We start from the raw sequence: 22,571 nt of genomic DNA on the forward strand, positions 1-22,571 counted from the left end.
TGGGTATAACAGTGTTGGACCTACTCCAGCTTCTCTCTGTGTCTTCTGGCTTTCTGGGAAAGGAGGGATTGTACAGCTTTGTTTTTATTTTTCTTTTTTTTTTATAATATTTTTATTTTTTCCATATAAACACAACACAACAAACATAAACATACAAAGACAAAAACAGAACAAAAAACATGTATCATTTCATATCCTAATTTCTTATACCTTTCTTCCCCGACTTCCTCATGCCTCCCCTTTCTGTATTCCAAATTCTTATCGATTGTTCAGCGAATCTTCCCTTATTTTAATTTAAATTTAGACTATTCTTCCTTATTCTCCTTGTCTTAACCATTGCTAATAGTAACCATTTACTTTCCAGTCCAACATCATTCTAACTTTCATTAACTTTGTAATATTTCTTTAAATAGTCCTTGAATTTTTTCCATTCTTCTTGCGCTGCTTCTCTTCCCTGGTTTCGGATTCTGCTCGTCATTTCTGCCAAGCCCATGTAGTCTATCACCTTCATCTGCCATTCTTCCAGTGTGGGTAGTTCTTGCGTCTTCCAGTACTTCGCAATGAGTATTCTAGCTGCTGTTGTAGCATACATAAAGAAAGTTATATCCGTCTTTAACACCCCTTGGCCGACAATACCCAAGAGAAAGGCCTCTGGTTTCTTGGGGAAAGTATATTTAAATACCTTTTTAAGTTCATTATAGATCATTTCCCAGAATGCCTTAATCTTCGGGCAAGTCCACCAAAGATGAAAAAATGTACCTTCAGTTTCTTTACATTTCCAACATTTCTTGTCAGGCAAATGGTAAATCTTTGCAAGCTTGACTGGGGTTATGTACCACCTATATATCATTTTCATAATGTTTTCTCTTAAGGCATTACATGCCGTAAATTTCATCCCGGTGGTCCACAACTTTTCCCAATCAGCAAACAAAATATTATGACCAATGTCCTGAGCCCATTTAATCATGACCGATTTAACCGTTTCATCTTGTGTGTTCCATTTCAGCAGCAAATTGTACATTTTTGACAAATTCTTAGTACTGGGTTCTAACAGTTCTGTCTCCAATTTTGATTTTTCCACCTGGAAGCCAATTTTACTGTCCAGTTTAAACGCTTCATTTATTTGATGATAGTGCAACCAGTCTCTCACCTTCCCTTTTAATTTCTCAAAACTCTGCAATCTCAATTTGTCCCCTTCCTTTTCCAAAATTTCCCAGTATCTTGGCCACTTGGACTCCATATTTAACTTTTTACTGCCTTAGCTTCCATTGGCGACAGCCACCTTGGAGTTTTATTTTCCAGCAAGTCTTTATATCTGACCCAGACATTTAATAGTGCTTTTCTGACAATATGATTTTTGAAACTTTTATGTGCTTTAACCTTGTCATACCACAAATATGCATGCCACCCAAAAATGTTATTAAAACCTTCCAAATCCAAAATGTCTGTGTTTTCAAGAAGTAGCCATTCTTTCAGCCAGCAGAAAGCTGCCGCTTCATAGTAAAGTTTAAAGTCTGGCAGGGCAAACCCCCCTCTTTCCTTTGAATCCGTTAATATCTTAAATTTAATTCTGGGCTTTTTGCCCTGCCAGACAAATTTAGATATGTCTTTTTGCCACCTCTTGAAACAATCCATTTTATCAATTATTTGCAATGCTTGGAACAAAAACAACATTCTTGGCAATACATTCATTTTTATAGCTGCAATACGGCCTAACAAGGAAAGCTTTAAGTTGGACCAAATCTCCAAATCTTTTTTCACTTCTCTCCAAGTTTTTTCATAATTATCTTTAAACAAATTCACATTTTTAGCTGTCATATTTATACCCAAATATTTCACTTTTTTAACCACAGTTAACCCTGTCTCGTTCTGAAACCTTTCCTTTTCTATCTGTGTCAAATTTTTCTCCAAAACCTTTGTCTTAGACTTATTCAATTTAAATCCTGCCATTTGACCAAACTCTTAAATTATTTCCAAAACTCTTTTCGTGCTAGCTTCTGGCTCTTGTAATGTAAGTACTAAGTCATCTGCAAATGCTCTCAGTTTATATTGTTTAGCTCCGACCTGAATCCCTTTAACCAACTGGTCCCTCCTAATCATCTTAAGCAAAACCTCCAGGACCGATATAAAAAGTAGTGGGGAGATAGGGCACCCCTGACGTGTCCCTTTTTCAATCTTGAACTCTTCTGTAACCACATTATTTACAATTAGTTTGGCTTTCTGTTCAGAGTATATTGCACCTATACCATTCTCAAACCCTTGGCCTACCCCCATCCCCCGGAGGTTCTTCAACATAAAACTCCAAGAAATGTTGTCAAAGGCTTTCTCGGCATCCACAAATATCAAAACAGCTTTAGTGTTTATGTTCACTTCCAGCTTTTCCAAAATGTCAATTATATTCCTAACATTGTTCGACAAATGCCTTTTTGGGAGAAAGCCCGCTTGGTCCCCATGAATCTCCTCCATCAAAACTCTTTTCAGTCTCTTTGCTAAAATGTCAGCAAAGATTTTGTAATCCACATTCAATAACGAGATGGGTCGGTAGTTTTTAAGTTGAGTCTTTTCAGTCTCTGTCTTTGGTATAAGTGTGATATAAGCCTCACTCCACGTATCAGGTGCCCTTTTCCCCTCCATAATCTCATTACAGACTTCCTTCAAAGGCTGTATCAGTCCTTCCTTCAAAACTTTATAATATTTAGAAGTCAGTCCATCCGGCCCGGGGGATTTGCCCAGCGTCATGCCTTGAATGGCATCTTCTATTTCTTGTGCTGATATCTCCTGATTCAAAATTGTTCTATTTTCCTGCGAAACCTTTTTCAGCCCATTTTTCTCGAGGAATTGTTGTATATCCATTTCATTCTGCGGCCCTTGTGTGTAGAGTTGTCTAAAGTAGTTCTGAAAACAGTTCCTAATTTCCGCTGGGTTGCTTATATTCTTTCCTTCCACCTCTATATTTGTCACCGTGTTGAGTTTTTGTCTCTTCTTTATTTGCCAAGCCAATAGCTTACCACATTTATCAGCAGATTCAAAGGTCTTTTGTCTCATTTGTTTAATTTTCCACTCTAATTCTTGATTCATCAGTTCCATATATTGTGTTTGGTGAAATTTAATTTCTCTTAAAATCTCTTGAGATTTTGGCTTCGATCTTAATTGTTTTCCCCCTTCTTTTATCTTTTCCAAAATTCTCTCCTTCTTCTCATTTTGCTTTCTTTTCTTTAAAGTATTTTGCTGAATCAAAAATCCTCTCATCACGGCTTTGCTTGCGTCCCATACTATTCTTTTTTCTACTTTAGACCTTAAGTTGATTTCAAAGTAGTCTTTCAAAGTTTTTTGGGCCTTCTTACAGATCTCCTCATCTCTGAATAAAGTGTCATTCATTCTCCATCTGAAGGAACCAGTTGTTGTTTGCCTCATCACCATCTTTACAGCATTATGGTCGGAGAAAGTTTTTGGGCAGATTTCTACTTTTTTTATGTTCGGAGCCATACTGCTAGTCACCCAGATTTGGTCAATCCTTGTCCATGTCATTTTGGCTTCAGAAAAGAAGGTTCCCTCTCTTCCTAGTGGGTGTTTTGTTCTCCAAATATCAATCAAGTCCATATTGTCAGTCATTTCAAAAAAAGTCTTTGGTAGTCTTCCATCTTTTGTTATTATCTGTCTTTGTGCCTTGTCCATATTTGTTGAAACTACTCCATTCATATCTCCCATCAAAATTAAGTTGTAATCCATATGGTCCATCAAGATTTCATGCAACTTCTTAAAAAATTCAGCTTTCCCTTCGTTTGGTGCGTAGATTCCCACTATCAAATACTTCTCTCCTTGGGATTGAATTTCAATTGCCAAATATCTTCCTTGATCATCTTTAAAAATTTGTTTCGGTTGCAATTTTTCTTTTGCATAGATCACCACTCCTCTCTTTTTTACTCTGTCTGAGGATATAAATTCCTGTCCCAGTCTTTTATTTATTAGTAATTTTCTGTGTGCTCTTGTCACATGAGTCTCTTGTAGACAAATCAAGTCCAATTGGTCTTTCTTTAAGGCATGAAATATACTTTTTCTCTTCCTGGGAATGTTCAAACCGTTACAATTCCAGGTTAGAAGTTGCAGAGCCATGATGGGATTATTTACTCCTTCCTCCTACAGCTCCCTGTTTTTGTTCCTCATCTGTCGGTGGTGCCGTGTTCGTGTCCAGTGATGGATGCCCTTGTCCTGGAAATGTCTCTTTCTGTAGGTCTTCTTCGTGTTCTCCCAAGAACTTGTCTTTATCACTTACAGTCTTTATTCTTCTCTTCTTTCCCTTATATTTAAAAGACAAGCCTTGGGGAAATTCCCACCTGAATGGTATGTAGTTCCTCTTCAGCAATGTCACCAGGTCCTTATAATGTCCTCTTGCGTCCAAGATACTCTTAGGGATGTCTTTAAAGATCTCAATAAAAAAATCTTCAATTCGAAGGGTTGTTTGGTAATGCAGGTTCAGTATTTTATCTCGCTCCTCCTTTGATCTTAGAGTAATAAGACAATCTCTGGGTCGATTCTTCTTCTGTCTTGTTCCCAATCTAAATGCACTTTCTATCTTAAAGTCCTCTTTCTCCAACTCCTGCTTCCAGAAATCAGAAAATTCTTTTGTCAAATAGTCCACCAAGTTGTCTCCTTCCTTTTCCGGCACAAGTCTGATCCTTAAATTCCTCTCCTTGCGTTGCATATCCTGCATAGAGAGTGCCAACTCATACTCGTCCAATTTCTTGTAAACTGGTGGAAATTTTTCCTCCGCAGCAGTTGCAATTTCCTTAGCTTCCTCGGCTATCTTTCGTGTTGTAGATGAATCTTCCAATAATTTCCCAATTGCTTCTGCATTTGAGTTCACTTTGTTCCCAAGGTCAGTTATACTTTTTGTATTTAAGTCAATTTTCCCAGAGATTTCTTCAATTTTTTTATTTGTTTCAGCAACTTGTACTTTAGTTTCAGCAACTTGCAATTTAGTCTCTGCGCCTTGCTTTTTTAATTCCTCCAAAGAGTCATTTATCTTCTCCAATACCTTAGCAAATGATTCTTCTGTAGACATTGCTTTCACTTTTGGCTTTGCAGCAACTATAGTTCCAGAGGCTCCTGTTACAGAAGCCCTTCTTTGCATGGAAGGGTCAATTTTATATTGTCTGCCAGATCTCAAGGTTGTTTCTTGTAAATCCCCTTTCTCTTTACCATCTGCCATAACAAAGTCTTTTAGTCAAGGTCATTCCCACACTTTGGAGCTATCAAACAAAAGTTCTCAGATTTTAAACTCCACTTGTTGCTGAAACAATTTGTAGGTCCTCTAGAGGGCGTAGAGTCAATTCTATACTTCTCAAAATAATCCCACACTCTTCAGAAAAAAAAAATAAAAGTTTTCCTAGTCCCTTCCAATTTTTCTTTTCTCTTTCAAGGGGATCCCAATCAATAGTGTCCTGTAAGTAACTTTGCAATGCCACAAAAACAATGTTTCAAATTGGAAGTAGCCAAAGTCAATTTAAGATACTTTTTAGCCTTCTTATAGCAACAGTCCTTAGCCGGTTCCTTTTCTCCGGCAGTCCGATCCCAGGTTAAAGAGCAGCGGTACTTAATCCAATTCTTTTAAATTGGCAGGGAAACACTTTAAAATCTTCTTTCCCCCCCTCCTGCCTTCGGGGAGGGAGTTCTTTGCTTTGGTGGTGGATTTCTTAATTCCCACAAGTTTCCTCTCAAGCAGTTACAGCTAGAGTGCCTTTCGCTTTGATCTTGCTACAGAACGGAAAGCAGACTTCCTTTTTAGTGCTTGTCCGTCTCGGTGCCCAATTTCTTTATTTTAGAGTCCAATTATATTTTAGCGGTCAATCCTACTCACGGATAGTTGTTCTTTTAATCCAATTTCACCGGAAGAAATCAGCGCTCTCCGCTAATGGCGACGCGGCTTCGCTTCGCAGGCTGGGTGAAGACGACTCTCAGCACCGCTCCAAAACCCCTCCGCTGCTCCGCAGCCTTTAAAAAGGCTATTTCGCAGCGTCGGGGGGGCGCAAAGGTGTCCGCCGAGTCTCCGGTTCACAGGCAACGCGCCTGTGATTTTTGAGGGTCCCCGCTTCGCCGTAGCTGACAGGACCCGAACCCACGAAGCAGATCTCTCCCGGAGCTCCGGGTGAGATCCGCCATTAAGCGCCGGCGCTAACCGGAAGTCCAGCTTTGTTTTTATTTTTCTGTTACCCGTACCTAGGATCTGGGAGATGAGAGTATCTAAGGAAGATTCTTGCTGAACACAAAGCCAAGCATCCATTGAGTGAGATGCTGCCCTGAAGTCCACACTCAAAAGTCTTCCCCTGTGATTTGTTCCACAGTAACTGGTGGTAACATCTGAAGATGTAGGGCTCATTGAGCTGGACCTCTTCTCCATGAAGAAGAGAAGTACACAGCCATGTGGAAACTGATATGACATGATTCAATAGTAAGAACTGCTGCTTCTCAAAAGTCTACTGAATATTAATTTTCTGCACTTCAAACAGGGCTGGCTTTCTCACTCTAAATGCCACAAGGCATCTCCTTTGACGAAAAAGAGGCTTTCATACTAATTCTGTTCACAGGCGATCTGATCAACATGTGGCAGGCAATACTTCGCTCAAAGCAGTTTTGACATGAATGGATTAATTAGTCTGCACAGCCAGGCTGTCAGGGTTGCACTCAGCACCAGCGGCATCGCACAGCATCTTCAAGTGGAGGTCTGCCCTACACACGTGAAAAGCGGGTGGATGTGTGATTTAAAGGGTGGGTTACTGAACACTCACAAACACACAGCACACACTTTCACCAAGCAGTGCATTCCTAGAAGTCCTTTTCCTCCAGATGTCGCTTGATATTAGAAGATAACTGGCAGGGGCTGGAGCTGAGGAGCAGAAAGCGGCAGGTAGGAGGAAGGAGGGTTTGTCTTTAACTTTTATCCTTCATCAAATTACACCCCCTTTACAAAGGAATGGGTCACATTAGGGCTGGCCCAGCCATGAGGCAAGGTGAGGCAACTTGGATCCACAGGGCAGCAGATCTGGCCTTCAAGAAATGAAACAGCTGCTCCTGCTGCCCCAGATCTGCCTGTGGAGCCAAATCTGCCCCCCCCCCGCGCCAATGCTGTCTCTACAGCAGCCTCTTGGTGAATAGGAGATGCTGCTGCCCCCCCCCCTTGTTCCTATCGTAGATCTTTATCCCCAAAACCTGAGCCTGCTTTATCCCCCTTCTTCCTTGTTGGAGGGTGCTATTTTGTGGTTTGCCTCAGGTGCCAGATTGTTTTGGGCCAGCCCTGGGTCACATGTACCATTAAAATCCAACCTTAGTCATACTCATTGCGTCCTGGTGAGAAAAGCTGCACCTCAAGAAATTCCCCTCAATATAACAAGTCTTGTCCCCCTTTGCTGGTGGTGTGAGTAGTAATTATAATACTGTGCTGTGAAAAGTATTTTCTTTAAAAGCACAACTGCTGTTAAAAGGAAAAGAACAGGCCAGGTGGAGATGTTTTCCAAATCAGTTGGTAGCCCTGTTAGATTCCCAAGTATATATTTGACCGCCATGAAGTGCTTGGGAAATTGACATTTGCAGTTGTCTCTTTTCATGCAAACTGCGTAAACTGATATAGACTTGTGCCATGGAGGAATATCGGGAACAGGTGGGCTATTGTTTTTGAAGCTGAGGAAATGCCATTAACCTGTTGAACCACAGGGTTTTCACAGACACCAGCAATAAATCTTTCATTAAAACAGATGGTGGTGACTGAGTTAATTCTAGCTGGTGCTGTGGCTGCGCAATGTGTAATGAGTTTGTCCTCTGGACTTGGAGATGCAGGACAGGAAACTGAGGGTTGGAGGCAGATTTCAGCTAACTGCACATGTACCTGTTTCTGCCAGTCATGAACATCATCATCATTTATTTAAATTTAAAATAGACTAATTCATTGTTCCAAATCAGAACTGGAAAGAATGCAAGGAGGGGCGAGGAAGGAAAGCGCAGCCACAGCACTGGTTCCTGGCTGCTTCATAAAGCTGACTATCATCAAACCTGCCTACCATGTACTGGAAGGAATAACAGTGGTACCTCGGTTTACAAACTTAATCCGTTCTGGAAGTCCGTTCTTAAACCAACGTCGTTCTTAAACCAAGGCGCGCTTTCCCTAATGAGGCCTTCTGCCGCTGGTGCCCTTCCACCGTTCGGCTTCCGTTCATAGACGAAGGTAAAGTTCGCAAACTGGGACACTACTTCCGGTTTTGCGGAGTTCGTCTACCAAATCGTTCCTAAACAGGACTGTTCTTAAACTGAGGTACCACTGTGTAAGATAGAAAGAAACACACATGGTGCATTCAAAATACTCTGTCCTTTTCCATCTGGTGGAATTTGGACAATCTGTCCCTCTTCCTATCAAATGATATTCAGCAGCCATGTGAATATCATCTGCCCACAATGGGCAAGAGAAAAATTACTTGCAAGTAAGCTCTGCTACATGAGGCCTACAGCCTAAAGATGGAAGGGCTGCTTCTTACATTTCAAAACTACCATGTGGTAAATTGTTGTGGCATTATCAAGAAGCCCTCACACTTAAGCAATCTAAATTCAGGATCACAATCAGCTGACGGTTCTTCAATGTACTGGGGCAGAGCCTGATGCTAGAGACTTCTTTGCTAAGGGAGGAGCCAAGTCCTAGGGGCCAAGATCTCTTTGCCACCCCAATAAAATATTAAAGCACCCACCCCTGTTTATGGGCATTGCCATTCACATTGTACACATGAGCCACATCTTGTGATCAGTTATGGGAATGAGGCTTACTTCTTTCCAAAATAGATTCTGCTCTGAATGTACAGCAAACTGCTGTCATCTTTTTAAAAAATCAACAACTCTTGTAGTAACTTGAGGATAACGAATTTGTTGTGCTACAAGCTTGCATTGGCCAAAGCCCACTTCAATACAGTGGTACCTTGGGTTAAGAACTTAATTTGTTCTGGAGGTCCATTCTTAACCTGAAACTGTTCTTAACCTGAGGTACCACTTTAGCTAATGGGGCCTCCCACTGCTGCCACGCAGCCACTGCGCAATTTCTGTTCTCATCCTGAAGCAAAGTTCTTAACCCGAGGTACTATTTCTGGGTTAGCGGAGTCTGTAACCTGAAGCGTCTGTAACCCAAGGTACCACTGTACAACTATAAAATGATGCTCTGCGGTATTGCCAGGTTAGCTGGCATCTTCACCCCAGATCCTCAAAATCAGATGTTAGATGTGACAACCACTCCAAGTTACCTCCTCTTGCATCTCTCTCCTTTTTTCCCTCACAGTGGATCTGATTGACTTACTTCTGAGTAATCATGGCTCGGGTTGCACTCAGGAATGTGTCAGGGGGCAGCAGCACAGCTGCCATGTTTTCATATTTCATACAGAAAAATCTCATATATTGTTCCGTGGTTTTTCTGCAAATACTTGTTTTTTCTAGCAAGAATGATTCCCTTTCTCCTATTTGATATGACCATCTACTGTATTCTAGCTGTCCCCTCTGTGGGCTTGAATGACCTTTTACCAGACCACCCCACTTCTCTCCCATTGCTTGCATGCAACAGACGGGTCCAATTCTTCCTTCAGAAGACAAACATTTGCTTTTGAACCTCAGAAGGCTCCGATCTGGTGGAACACTCTGTCACAAGAGACTAGGGCCCTGTGGGACTTGACATCCTTCCGCAGGGCCTGCAAGACAGAGCTGTTCCACCAGGCCTTTGGCCAGGGCACAGCCTGACTCCCTCCTTCGGCAATCTTCGCGGAGCTCTGGCCCAATGGTTGCCAGTGGTTTAATTTGAATTAATTTTATAAGGAATGATTTTAGAGTGTTGTGTTGTACTGTTGTACTGTTTTATTGTTGTTAGCCGCCCTGAGCCCGGCTTCGGCTGGGGAGGGTGGGATATAAATAAAATTTATTATTATTATTATTAGAAGTAGATGGCAGAGGTGGGAGAACACCTAGCACAGATTTGCAGGCATTTGTGCGTCAACAGCATTGGCTCCAATAATATTTATGTTAAGGGAACAGATGGAGACAGAGGAAATTTACTTGTCTGGGATCAATGTTATTCATAGTTTTAGGTGCAACATCCACAGTTGTTTTGACATGGGAACTGTCACTCTAGTTGTCAAGTATTCTTGCACAGGAGGCCTGCTTTAAGCCAGGGGCTGGCAGCCCTCCAACTCGGGTGGGACTCCAAGCTTCCACCAGCTCCTGTCAGAAAGGTCAGACTCAGGAGTGATGGTAGATGAAGGCCAATAGCCCCATTTTAAGCAAAGGCTGAAGAGTCAGCAACACGGCCTTCACCCACTGACTCAATCACACCAAACTGGGCTCTTTAGCCACCTTAAGGTGAACAGAGATTTCGAGAAAGTTGCCCAAGGCAATTCTTTGTGGACATGTGCTACTAAGGGGAAATGTGCTACTAAGTGCAGAACCCCACATCCCACAATACCATCCACCACTATGGCCATTTAAACAAAAGAATGAACTTAGAGCCTGGTTGCAAATACACGCTTTCAAAGGTGTGCTTTAGGCAATACCTGCTGGTGAGGAAGCAACAGGGTGTGCTTGGGAGTGGGGCGTCGATGGCTTTGCATAGCTCCTTGTTCCTCCCCATGATTAGCAAAACCAGAACAAACTGTGGGAGCAAGTGCTCATATAAGATGCATGGTGCAGAATTTAGCGGTTCTTAGCTCATAATTTTGACTAGCTGGGTACAGCTCTTTTTATTTTTATTTTGTAACGCAGAAAGAACAGGGAGATTGTCCTTCACAGTTAATTTCATTTCAGGAGAGAGCGATAAGGGTTTCCTCTTGAGCTGCTTCTTTCCTCTGCTTTTTATCAGTATTTCCCCAGACTCCCCTGCTGTTTCCTTTTCCTTACTCACAGCTAACTGTAGCTCCTGCTCAAGAAGGTGTTCACATGCTCCATTTCCCACCATCCTCTTTTGCTTGTGTGAGCCAATGGCACACACACTGACGTCCCTCAACCGACTTAGCTCCCTCCCAGACCTCGTCTTCCCTGCTAAGGCAGGGCCTCCTCCACCACATGGTGGATCAGTGAATAAGCTTCATGCAGATACCATGTTCTGTTGCTATATAACAAACACTTTTCCTGTGGCGGAGCGCTCTCAACGGAGCCAGCAAAGCAATAAGGGAGCTGGGAGATTCAAATGACAAACTCATTAGACTTGTACATAAAAGGCCAGCCACCCCCCCCTTAACCCACTCATTATCATTGCTTCTGATAATAGATGTGCCTTCTGTGGCCGGCTGTCATGGAATGATCTACAGCAATGATAAAAGTATTTAAATAAAAGGACTAAGAAGAAGAAGAAGCCTGCACTTTAAGCTACAACGCATAAAAATGAAACAGTGCCATGTGGCAGGCCAAGGAAAGATAATGTACAGCGAGCTAAAAATAATTTGCAAAGTAGTGTTATCAAGATACATTAAATCAGCATAAATCCACCAACTCATAAGCAGTTGGATTGCAAGCGAACATTTCTTTTGGTGCACATCTGTACTCAGCCTGCCTGCAATTTCCTGAACTTGACGTACAAGGTTTGTGTTGCGCTTTGCTTGATGAGGCCTGCCACCATCAGTGGGTTCCAAATGTTTGTAGCCCCTTGCAACATCAGCTTGCCTGCCAAGGAGCCCCTGCACATCATCATCATCATCATCATCATCATCATCATCATCATCATAATACCTTTATTGTCAATGTACAGCCTGTGTACAATGAAATTAACCGAGCCTCCCCCCCCAACACTCAATCTCACTGCACTCTGTGTCCTTGTCACACAACACACCAACCCCGAAAGTCAGTTGCACCACATTATTTTCCGTTCAGCAGCCGATTACATACCCTCCAAGTGTCCCTATTTCCCAGGGACAGTCCCAGAATTATGAAAGTCGTCCTGGCTTCTGGTTTGATCCCGGAATGTCTCTATTTCTCCAGTTAGTGCCACTGCTGCCAACTTCAGGGATGAGGAGGAGTCAGTGCTCATCTGAGCAACTGTGGTGGCGCCAGTAATGGCTGCGATGAGGGCATCCCATGGCCTCTCCATGGCCACAGCCCTTCTCCCTTGAGCAGTTTGTGGCAGCTGCTAGAAATCAGGAAAGGAGAATGAGAAGGATTTAATTATTCGTACTTTTTTATTTATTTTTAGGTATTTTGGATTTGATGTGTTACTGTGATGGGGAAAGGGGGAAGAATGGCCTTCTTGGTAAGAATTAGTGGTAACTTTGAGTTATAAAATTGCAGTATCTCAAAAAGAACTTTAGGTTAAGGATTTGATAATATGTAAATCTGCTAGAATGTAACTTAAAAACAGGTTGATTTAACCAATTAACCAGCCTAAATAAAACCAATAAAATTAATATGTAGTAAGTAGGTTGTATTAACAGCCAGTAGCAGTAATGAGGTGAGATCAAAATAGACTAGACATATTTCTAAAAGATAAGATTACCAGCAACCCCCAAAGTAATTAGAATATCCAGTCTTTCACTTTGGCACCTAGGTGTTTGGAAGTAGGGAAGGACTTTGGGAAGAATCCCATATATCCAGGTACAATATTTAAGCATTCAATCCATTGTTGTTCATGCAGCACCATTCTCACTGATAGCACTATGGATTTCACAGCAGTCAAAACTCGTTTACATTTCCAGAGGTCCACGTTACAGGACTTTGCTGCAGCACGAATAACCAAAAGTCTTGTGGCACCTTAGAGACTTAACAGATATATGATAGCATGAGCCTTTGTGAACTGCAGTTCAATTCATCAGCTGCATGAACTGCTGTCCTGAGTGGGGGGATTGTTCAGGAGCTTGGCCAGCTTCTGGGATGAAGCGCTCAAAAATCCCTCCCAGCAGGAGGCCAGTGTGCGTGTGCCCTTCACTCCCTTTCTGTTCGCTTTCCTTTTCTGCTGATGCAGCATTGAAAATTACTGAGCAAGGATTCCAGGAGGGAAATGGACTCACAAAGCAGCTCTATCAACACCAACAGGAGCGCCAACTGGAGATTATTCTTAACCAGCAAAATGCCTGTGCTTCTGATATGCAGCACATGTGCAAAGGGAGGGCGTGTCTATTAAAGGGCTCTCTGGGGACGCAACCTCCTGCATGAGCCTTCTCAGCCAGGGCTGGGCCACACATTGTCAAGAGCAGAGACAAGGTTTCTTCTTCATCCAAGTTTGGCACTTCACTTTTCCTGATCAGCTCCCGTTTGCACACTTTGGTCCTGATCTCTGTTGCTTGTTGTGTCACAAGGGTAGAAAAGAATGTTGGGAACTGGCTTTTATTTTTTAATGGCATAAACAAAAAGGATCTTGCCCAAACCAGGAATTTCACCATTTGTTTCATTTCACAGAGTCATTCATTGGAGACTTTGACCTTCATTCTCTGATGACCAAGGTGGCTTGGAAGCAGCAGCGAAATCCTTGGCTCTGGATGGATGAATCTGTCAGTTTGGATTTCCAATTTCCCCAGTTTCCACATCAGTTTGCTGCGTCTCTCTGAAGTGGCTCCCCAATTGGGGCAGAGCCACTGTGGTTGCTTCCTAGCAGATGCATAGTTGCTGCTTACTGGAAGTGGGAGGGGCAAGGCAGTGGGGAGGTTGTTGCAGTGGACACGATTGGCTTTGCTGGTGTGTTCACACTGTGCCAACCCCCCCACTGCCTTGCCCTACCCAGTTTTCTTCCCAGTAAGCACCAATGACCCCACCTGTCAGGAAAGTAGTGTAGCACTTCTGCCCCACTGGGCCCCATTAGAACATTTTGCCTGGCACTTGACTAAGGAAGGGTCATTATCATTATGATTTTGTATTTGAAGGCCTTACTGTACAACTTTTGAGGTCCAAGCAAATGGGCACAGCTGTCTTGCAATGCAGTTTCCTCTTCCAATGTATGTTGTTTTCCTTTAATCTGATGTTTTACTTAAAACAAATTCATGTTTGTAGCTGTCCACGGCTGGAGCTTGATTTTCCTGACTCCTTGCAGAGACACCTTTTCAAAGATTCTCTCAACCATCTCACATTCATACAAGTTACACTTAATTTCATTAAAAAATACTAATAGTAGTAAAAATAATAGCATGCAAGAGTATACAAAACCTTCAGACTTATTTTGCAAAATAGTATCTGACTTAATCTGGTACGTGACTGTGTTGTTCTTCAGGATTCTGCCCTCTCCTCTGGTTCTCAAGAAATATGTTCCTGGAGATTGATTGATTGATTGATTGATTGATTGATTAAATAAATAACTAAATAAATCCCACCTTTTTTTATCCCAGTGGGCTCTGGAGTTTGCTTGGATTGGATTTTCTGACGCTTCCTCCTAACTTAAATATGCTTGCAGAAAAGCAATTCATATTCAGGTGCTGCAATCCTGTAGTTCCTTTTCCCCAACTTGCCCACCATTTGAATCTCTGTAGTAAGCACAGAACACCCACAAGCAGGAAAATGTTTTAAACATTTTAAATATTAACTCAAAATACCCCAGCTCATGATAAAATCAGAAACTGTGGAAGCAAAAGACGTGTGTGCCTTGGTTACTGAGCACAGCAAGCTGCTGGCTAAACACATCCATTTCTGCTAAAAAAATTCTTAGCAGACTATTTGGTATATTTTCACTTGTGTTCTTTCCTCCCCGCCCTCTCTCCCTCCTTCTACCTTGTCCAGTGGCAACGATGCCACAGCTCAGTAGAGCAGAAAGCAATGTAATCACCACACTTGATCTTTGGAATTGCTCTTATAAAACAGCAATAAACAACCAAAAGCAAAAACTCTTGCATGCATGCACTTGCGTAGAGACATAATTCTTGTAACTAGGGGAGTCCACAGAGTTCTCCACTTTGCCTCACCACATTATGTATGTATGCAAGAACTGCTCTTCAATACACACACTTGCAGGGCTGCATATAAAAATTGTGATGAAACAATTGGGAAATTAAAGAAATAATCTAAAAACAACAAATATTAAGCAGCATTAAAATATCAGAACTTGAGAAAGCAGCATAATACACTGAAAAGTTTTTTTTAAATCCTGGGCAAATGTAAAGACCTTTCATGGAAATCCATGGGAGAGTGTGGTGTCTCTTGGAAAGCCTTGCTTTTCCATACAATTGCTGCCTATGTTAGATACTTGGGTGGTTTCCATCACCATAAAAAGAATTTGCAGGAACCGGGATGCATCATTGTGGAGCCTCCGTCTTATCAAGCAGTTAATAACAAATGGCACCTCTAGCCGACTCTTGCAGACAGAGCTGGGTGCTCCTGCTCAGGATTGCAGCTGGCCTGTTTTGGATCCCATTCCATTCCTTCTCTTCCCCTTCCAACAGTCAACCAGTATTCTAACGCAGGGTTGTTGTTTTTCGAGAGCATGATCTGGTGCCGAGTTAAGATGCCACAGCCACACATTTGCCATGGCACTGACAGCCTTACGCTCCCATCCAGGGAAACATGAAGATGTTTGACTTTGTTTTATTTATTAAATCTGTACACTGCCCTGTACCTGTAGATCTTAGGGCAGTTCACAGCATAAAATCACAATATTAAAAAACACATATTTGTACAGAAACAGCTGACTGATTTAAATGCCATTTCCTGGGGGGGGGGTGCGCTTTGGTCTTTCAAATTTTCAGCAACAGCCTGCGCAAGGCCAAAATCTGGCGCCCACCCCCCTTGCCTTCTGCTCTGCCTGTGCATCAGAGCCCAGTGCTGGGGAACCGGTAGTGCTGCCCTGAATCTTGTGCAGAAACAAAGATACACTGAAAATCATATTCCACAGAAGTTCCAGGAATCGGTCAGTAAAGCTTGAAACCGAATCTCAGGGTGGTGAGTTGGAGCGAAGCATCGGGCAAAAGGACCTGCATTGCAGAGGGTTGGACTAGATGACCCCTGAGGTCTCTTCCAACTCTGCAGTTCTGTGATTGATTATAGAATCGGAGGAAGGGAGGCGCCTGCCCTTTTGGCGCCCTCGAGCACTCTGCAGATGCTCAGGGATGTCTTGTTCTTCCGTTTTAAACCTTCCTCCCCACTGGGGGACTTCGGCACATGCCTCCCCCTCTGCAAATATTCTTATTAGTTGCCAATACAGCAAGATTCAGATCCGCCCCCCCCCCATGGGAAGATGCGCGTTTCACACAGCACCAGCCGCTCCCCTGCCTGCTCCAGAGGCTTGCGATCCTGCAAACACACAAGCTGGTTTGGGGCGGGGGCGAAGTGGAGCGAGGCTTTCCCTCCCCCCGCCTTGGGCTTTGGCCCCCCGCCTCCCCCCGCTGCGCGCGAGGAAGAAGCCGCCTCCCTCCTCCCTCCCTCCCGGCCGGGCGCAGCGCATCTCCCTCGGCGCGCACGGACCGCCCTCGCCCGCCGCGCCGGACCGAGCCCCCAGCAGAGCGGCGGCGGCGGCGGCAGGAGGCACGAAGGCGGCGGAGCCGGCCAGGCCGGGCGGGAGGCTCCCATGGCGGCAGCGAGAGGCGGCGGCATCGGCGGCCGGAGACCCACCTCGCGCCCCCTCCCAGCGGCTTCCCCCGCCGCCGCCCCGGTGAGTCGAGAGAGCGCCTTCGGGGAGGGCGGCCGGGCCGGTTCTTTGCAAGGGGGGAGGCGGCGGCGGGGGGGGGCTGGGAGGGAGAGGGCGTCTCCTGCTCCGGGGGATCCCTGGCCGGGATCTCCTGGGCGGATTTCCGCGCTCGAGCCGGGGGGGGCGGGGAACCGGAGAGACCCCCCCCCCCCGCCCGGCTGCTGCTGCGGCGGAAGCCACGCTGGGCTCCGGCAGGGGGGCCGCGGGGTCCTTCGGCTTCCCGGCCTCGCGCGCCGGCCAAGGTGAGCCAGCGGGGGGGAGAGAGGCTTTCGGTGCAGGAAGCGGACCTGAGCGGGAACCGCCAGGCGGGACTCGGGGCGGGGGGTGCGTCGGGTTCTCCCTCCGGGGGGCTGTCGGCCGGGCTTCCCGCTGCCGGGCTGCGCTCCGGAGCGCGGGGGCAGCGTGGCTGGTGCGCCTCGGTCCGCCTTGCCACTGGCCTGACCCTGCAGGCTCTTCTCGGAGCATCCTCAGAGCAGCGCATCCTCACTGGTCCCACTGACACCCCTCTTGCTCCCAGGAGGAAAACCCCAGCGAGGCTGATGGAGAGAGAGAATGGCTGGCCCAAGGTGAGCTGCAGCTCAGGAGTTTGACGGCTGGAAACAATAGTAATATAATTGGTTATCTTCTGTGGCTCGGTTGGTTGAGCATGAGACTCTTAATCTCTGGGTCCTGGGTTCAAGGCCCACCTTGGGCAAAAGGATTCCTGCATTGCAAGGGGTTGGACTAGATGACCCAGGGGGTCCCTTCCAGCTCTACAATTCTGGCATCCATCTGGCTCAGGAGAAGTCACACCGTTGGAGAGTTAACAGCTGCTGGCTGCTGTGGCTGTAGATACTGATACGGGAGAGATATGTTTTATTGCATGAAAAGGCAAACTAAGGCCCGGGGGCCAGATCCAGCCCAATCGCCTTCTCAATCCGGCCTGCAGAAGGCCCAGGAATCAGCGTGTTTTTACATGAGTAGAATGTGTCCTTTTATTTAAAATGCATCTCTGGGTTATTTGTGGGGCATAGGAATTCGTTCATTCCCCCCCCCAAAAAATATAGTCCATCCCAGCACAAGGTCTGAGGGACAGTAGACCAGCCCCCTGCTGAAAAAGTTTGCTGACCCCTGTTTTATTGCATGTGGGGCAGATGATCCTATGATTACTGTAGGGACAGTGGCTTCATGCGGGGGGGGGGGGGCAGAGAGCAGGTGGGGGCGGGGCTGGTGCGCGTCCTGGGGGCAGGGCACCCAGTGCAGGGGGGCAGCTGCAATGGCACCCTGCCGGGATTGGTGCTCTCTCTCTGCACTCCTCTTCCTCCGCCAGTGTAGGGATGTTTTATATTAGTCGCTTTCCTTGCGTTAAATGTGTGGTGCTGGTCAGGAGAGGCTGGCGGGGCAGCACATCAGAGTTGACCTCTTGGCAGTGGTTTTGCTGCTTCTTATCAGGGTGGGGTCAAGGTCAGAGTGGCACTGGTGGAGCCGAACTAGCATTTCCAATAGTACTATAGCTATTATACTGTAGTCCCTCTCTCATCTCCCCCCCCCCAGTTTAATCAGATGCACCTCCCCATCATCAGTCACCTCTCACATTTTACAGGGCAAAGACAGAAAACCCCTCTTGCCAAGGGAAAAACTGGGAGCAATTTAAGGCTCCCAATTCTTGCTTGGAAGTTTCCGCCTGCCCCACATCTGATGCCCTATGTGGTGTCTAGTGCAGGGCAGGGAGGTGTGATTTGAAGAAGACAGTTTTGCAAGCTAAATTGGTACCCAAATTAGGCCTTTAAGCCAGGGGTTCCTCACCACTGCTATAACAAATTTAGAAAAACATATTCATTAAATTTACATTTATATGTTTTTCCTGTTCTGTTTGCCATTTCAGATTTCTTGATCCTCCCCTCCCCACCCAATATATTTATGTTAGAAAATGTAAAAAGCACGAAACAGCTGTACAGGAGGCTTAAAACCCTGTGGGTTGAGCATTCGGTGACGTTTTAAATTAATGACATTAATGGACTTAACTTAGTCCTGCTCATTAAGTTCAGTAGGTCTACTCAGAGTAAAACACCCCATGACCCTTGCTGTCCAGTGGCTTTGAGGCTGTTTCAGAGTCAGGCTGATAATCCACATTACACGTGACATGAAGTTTTCCGCTTCTCCCCCATAACGTTTATTGACCAGAGATTTATGTGTGCCGTGTTGCATGTTTTCCCACCCATGTTGATACTGGTGGGATGAACATGGGGTGACTGTTTCCTAAATATCACAGAGGAGAGTAGCAGAACACAACATGGGGATGCCTTGACTGTGTTGCACATAGTGAGCAGCTCTAGCCTCAGATGAAGCTTTTTAGAAATACTTTCACCAAACTGCATTCTTATTTACTATTCCTCCTGCTGAGTTTTTAAATATTTGTTGTTGGGTATGGAAAGGGTGGCTGAAGTGGATTCAGTCTTTCCTGACAGTGTCTTTATGGAGCAGTCGTTTTTGTTGATCCGTTTGTAAATGCTTGTGTGTTGCTTCTTCAAAACTTATCTAATTACTTTTCAGTTTAAAGTCAGTGTCATTGTTTCACACAGGTGGCCCCTCTCATTCATGATGTGCAAGCAAAATGGGGTCGGATGCATACACCTGTAAGCAAAGGTGCCTTTATTTATATGCTATATGCTGAATACAGGCAACTGTGACATTCATGTTTGGTCCCCTGTATCTAATTCCCCCTGCTTTGGCAAAATAAATGGATCTCACATAGTGGGATCTGAAAGGACATTTGCTTAACAAGCTCAAAACAGCCCAATTTTCTCGTGTCAGAAGCCCCTGGGTTCATAGGTATGCAGCACTAAGCCCATCTAAGAGCTGGCTTTGTGATGCAGGTTGGCGCTACTCACCTGGGAAACCTCACCTGAGCAGAGGCAAATATTGGGAAGGGTGAGCAGAGCAGAAGAGCTATCATTGTATCAGCCTTAAGTTATGGTCTTAAAAGAAATGACCAGCTTGCTTCTCACTTACCGTAAGTTGAATTTTTAAGTCATTTCTTAAAGTGAGATAGAAAAGAGGTCAGCCACATATTCAGAGGGGAGAGTTTCATATATAAGGGGCCACAAGAGAGAAGGCAAGAAATAGCAGGAGGAAGTGGAGCTTTAATAGGAGTTGTGTTTGATGAACGGAGGGACCGTGGAAGAGAGCAACCTAGATGGCCATCAGCAATGAAGAGGCTTAGGATATATACCCATTCACAGCTTAAAACGCAGTGAGTTTTTGCTGGGCTTCAAGTTGTATTTGCATGTTGCAAGTTGCAACAGCAGCATTTCTCAAGAAACCACATACGGATTGTGGCTAATGCCGTGTGCAAAAGGCTTAGAACAGCAGCAGTGGAGGCGCACTAGAGGTAGTGTGGTGCAGTGGTTAGAGTGTTGGACTAAGACCTGGGTTCAACTCCTCACTCAGCCATGAAGATCACTGGGTGACCTTGGCCCCATCACTGCCTCTCAGCCTAACCTACATTGCAGGGTTGTTGCAGGGATTAAAGGGGGTGTGGGAGAGCCATGCAGGCCACTTCCAGCTCCTTGGAGAAAAAGATGGGATATCAATGCAAGGAATAAATAAAATAAACCATGATGACAATTGCTTTACAATAACTGAGGAAAACCTAAGGTCTGAATAAGAGTTTTAGTAACAAATTGATAACAAATCTTATTATAGAGGGAACTGACAAATTTTAGCTAGAGCAGGAATTTGAACTAGAAAAGGAAATATGATGTGTATGAGCATGCAATCATTGCTATATAGGCCAGATGTGATGTTCTCTATGCAGGCTAACTCTGTGGGCAGAACCCACATTCCCAGCCTAAGTGTAGATCTCCCCTAATGCTTTCTAGAGTGTTCCAATCAACAACTTTGTAAAGTAGGTCAGTATTATTGCCGTATTACAGGTTGAATTCTGATACATAAAATGAATTATTAACATAAACCCCAATTGTCTGTTGCAACAGGGCATATATTATGTTCAGCTCAATCCTGTCTATGGAAATTATGTCCCATTAGGTACAGTGAGGCTTACTCCCGAGTAAGTGTGCCTGAAGCTGCAGTCTTAGATCTGCTGTTTTTCCTGCTCTGCACCATTGAATATAGACAACCCACCATGTTATAAGTGGACCATTTCTTAGTTCTGTTGTTAACTGAGCCATTTCATGAATTCCTAGTTCTGAGGGATAAGCAGAAGACATCCATGGATTTTCTCTCAGGTGTCCAGGAGCTGAGTGGGTGTATTTGTGTGAGCTGTACATTCTTCTAAATCTTGCAGATATTTATATAGTCAAGCAGGCAATATAGCACTAGAAATTGTTGGCCCAATTTGCGGCAGTATGTATTTGAAAATCTGGCTGGGTTCCTGTCTTGAAACCTAAACCCACAATTATTCCTTGGCTCATTCTGCTTACATTCTTTATATTCTGATAGAATGGTTTTCCGTTCCATTCTGTTCTGTTCTTTTCACTTGGCAATATTGTGGAAGTAAAATATAATTCCTGTGAAAGATATCTAAATTACCTCTAATAATTTAATGTGGAAAATGTACAGGATTAACAAACTATGACTTGAATGCATAGGAAAACATTGTTGAAATGTTGACCAAACACCTAAACTGTGTTCAACATTGAAACTGAAAGTCAAGATGTGGAAAAAACTCTATTTTAGGCTTGCAAAGGCTTTAAGCAGAACTGTGTGCACACCACACTAAAAATTCTGCTTCAGGAAAAGCTAAATTCTGTAGCCTGCACAAAGTTTACAAATACAGTGGTACCTTGGTTTTCAAACGTCTCTGTTTTCGAACATTTCGGTTTTCAAATGCTGTAAACCCGGAAGTAAATGCTTCAGTTTTTGAACATGCCTCAGAAGTCGAACATGCCACACGACTTTGTATTGAGTTTTCTGTATTGAGGCTTCCTGATTGAGTTTTCGGATGTTTCGGAACTCGAACGGTCTTCCGGAATGGATTATGTTCGAAAACCGAGGTACCACTGTACAATTATTGCCATAATTTTGCTAGTGAAGGGGGGAAACAAGGAGTAATACAGGGCATTCTAGATCACTAGAAACTGTATTTACATTTGTGACTTTTTGTGACTTCTAAGATTTCACCAGACTGGCACTGTCAATGCATTCAAAAGCATATCTTCATTGTGGCATTGTTATGACCTTGTTAGTCTAAAAATGAGGTGCAGTGGAATACAGTTGTACCTCGTGTTGCGTTAGTTGTACCTCGTGTTGCCGCGAACGCGGCAAACCTGGAAGTGTATACTTCTGGGTTTCACCGCATGTGCAGAAGCGCTCTATCGTGCTCCGTGCTTGCGCAGAAGCGCCGCTCTAGTTGCAGACTTTTCGGGGTGCGGACTGCACCCCGGAACGGATCGTGTCCGCAACTAGAGGTACCACTGAATGTCATTCCATTCTACACCTAAGTAAGATATCACAACAATATATTGAGATAACAGTGAGAGAAATCTAATTCTGATAGTACAGCGGCTTAAAAATTGTGTACTTGGGGATGAGAGAGAGAGAGAGAGAGAAGCCTTCCTAATGTTCTCAAAATTCAAAATAGTGTAACTGGGGAGGGAGAGGGATTGTATTTGCCTTCTCTTTATATGAATATAAAGAATATTCTTTATCTGCAGTTGTTAAGTAAGGTGTCTGTAGTCATTTTACTTTATGGGAAATATGAAGGAGTACTGTAAAATAACAACTGATAAAGTGTTTAGTGCAGTGTTCTTTGTCACATGTTGTAAGCTGTAGAGTCAGCCTTAAAATGGGCTTTTGATTCCCCCCCCCCCCCCAAATAGGCTGAATAGAACCCCAGAGGGTTAAACACTGACCATTTGAATGCTTTGCTTTAACACAACCAGCTGACTGGGAAGAGCTGCATTTAGGTCCTCAAAATGGGGGGAAATGCGGGGGGGGGGGATATGACACCAGGTTTGTTGGAACCCAC

At 44.3% G+C, this 22,571-nt stretch overlaps 1 protein-coding gene across 6 annotated transcripts in view; it reads left to right on the forward strand.

Annotated features, from left to right (window-relative positions):
- Positions 1-16,401: 16,401 nt before the first annotated feature.
- Positions 16,402-22,571, forward strand: part of PRR5 (proline rich 5) — a 70,528-nt gene continuing 64,358 nt past the window's right edge. For 2 of the 6 annotated variants that reach the window (XM_083615907.1, XM_083615910.1), the window contains exon 1: positions 17,009-17,169. The gene's annotated coding sequence lies outside the window, so the exon portion shown is untranslated. Of the gene's footprint in view, positions 16,568-16,752; positions 16,846-17,008; positions 17,170-22,571 lie in introns of those variants that run through there. The other 4 variants (XM_083615911.1, XM_083615908.1, XM_083615912.1 and 1 more) reach the window with 4 other exon arrangements.

Source organism: Podarcis filfolensis, assembly GCF_964270895.1.
Source record: "Podarcis filfolensis genome assembly, chromosome: 5".
In the NCBI taxonomy this organism is placed as follows: Eukaryota; Metazoa; Chordata; class Lepidosauria; order Squamata; family Lacertidae; genus Podarcis; species Podarcis filfolensis.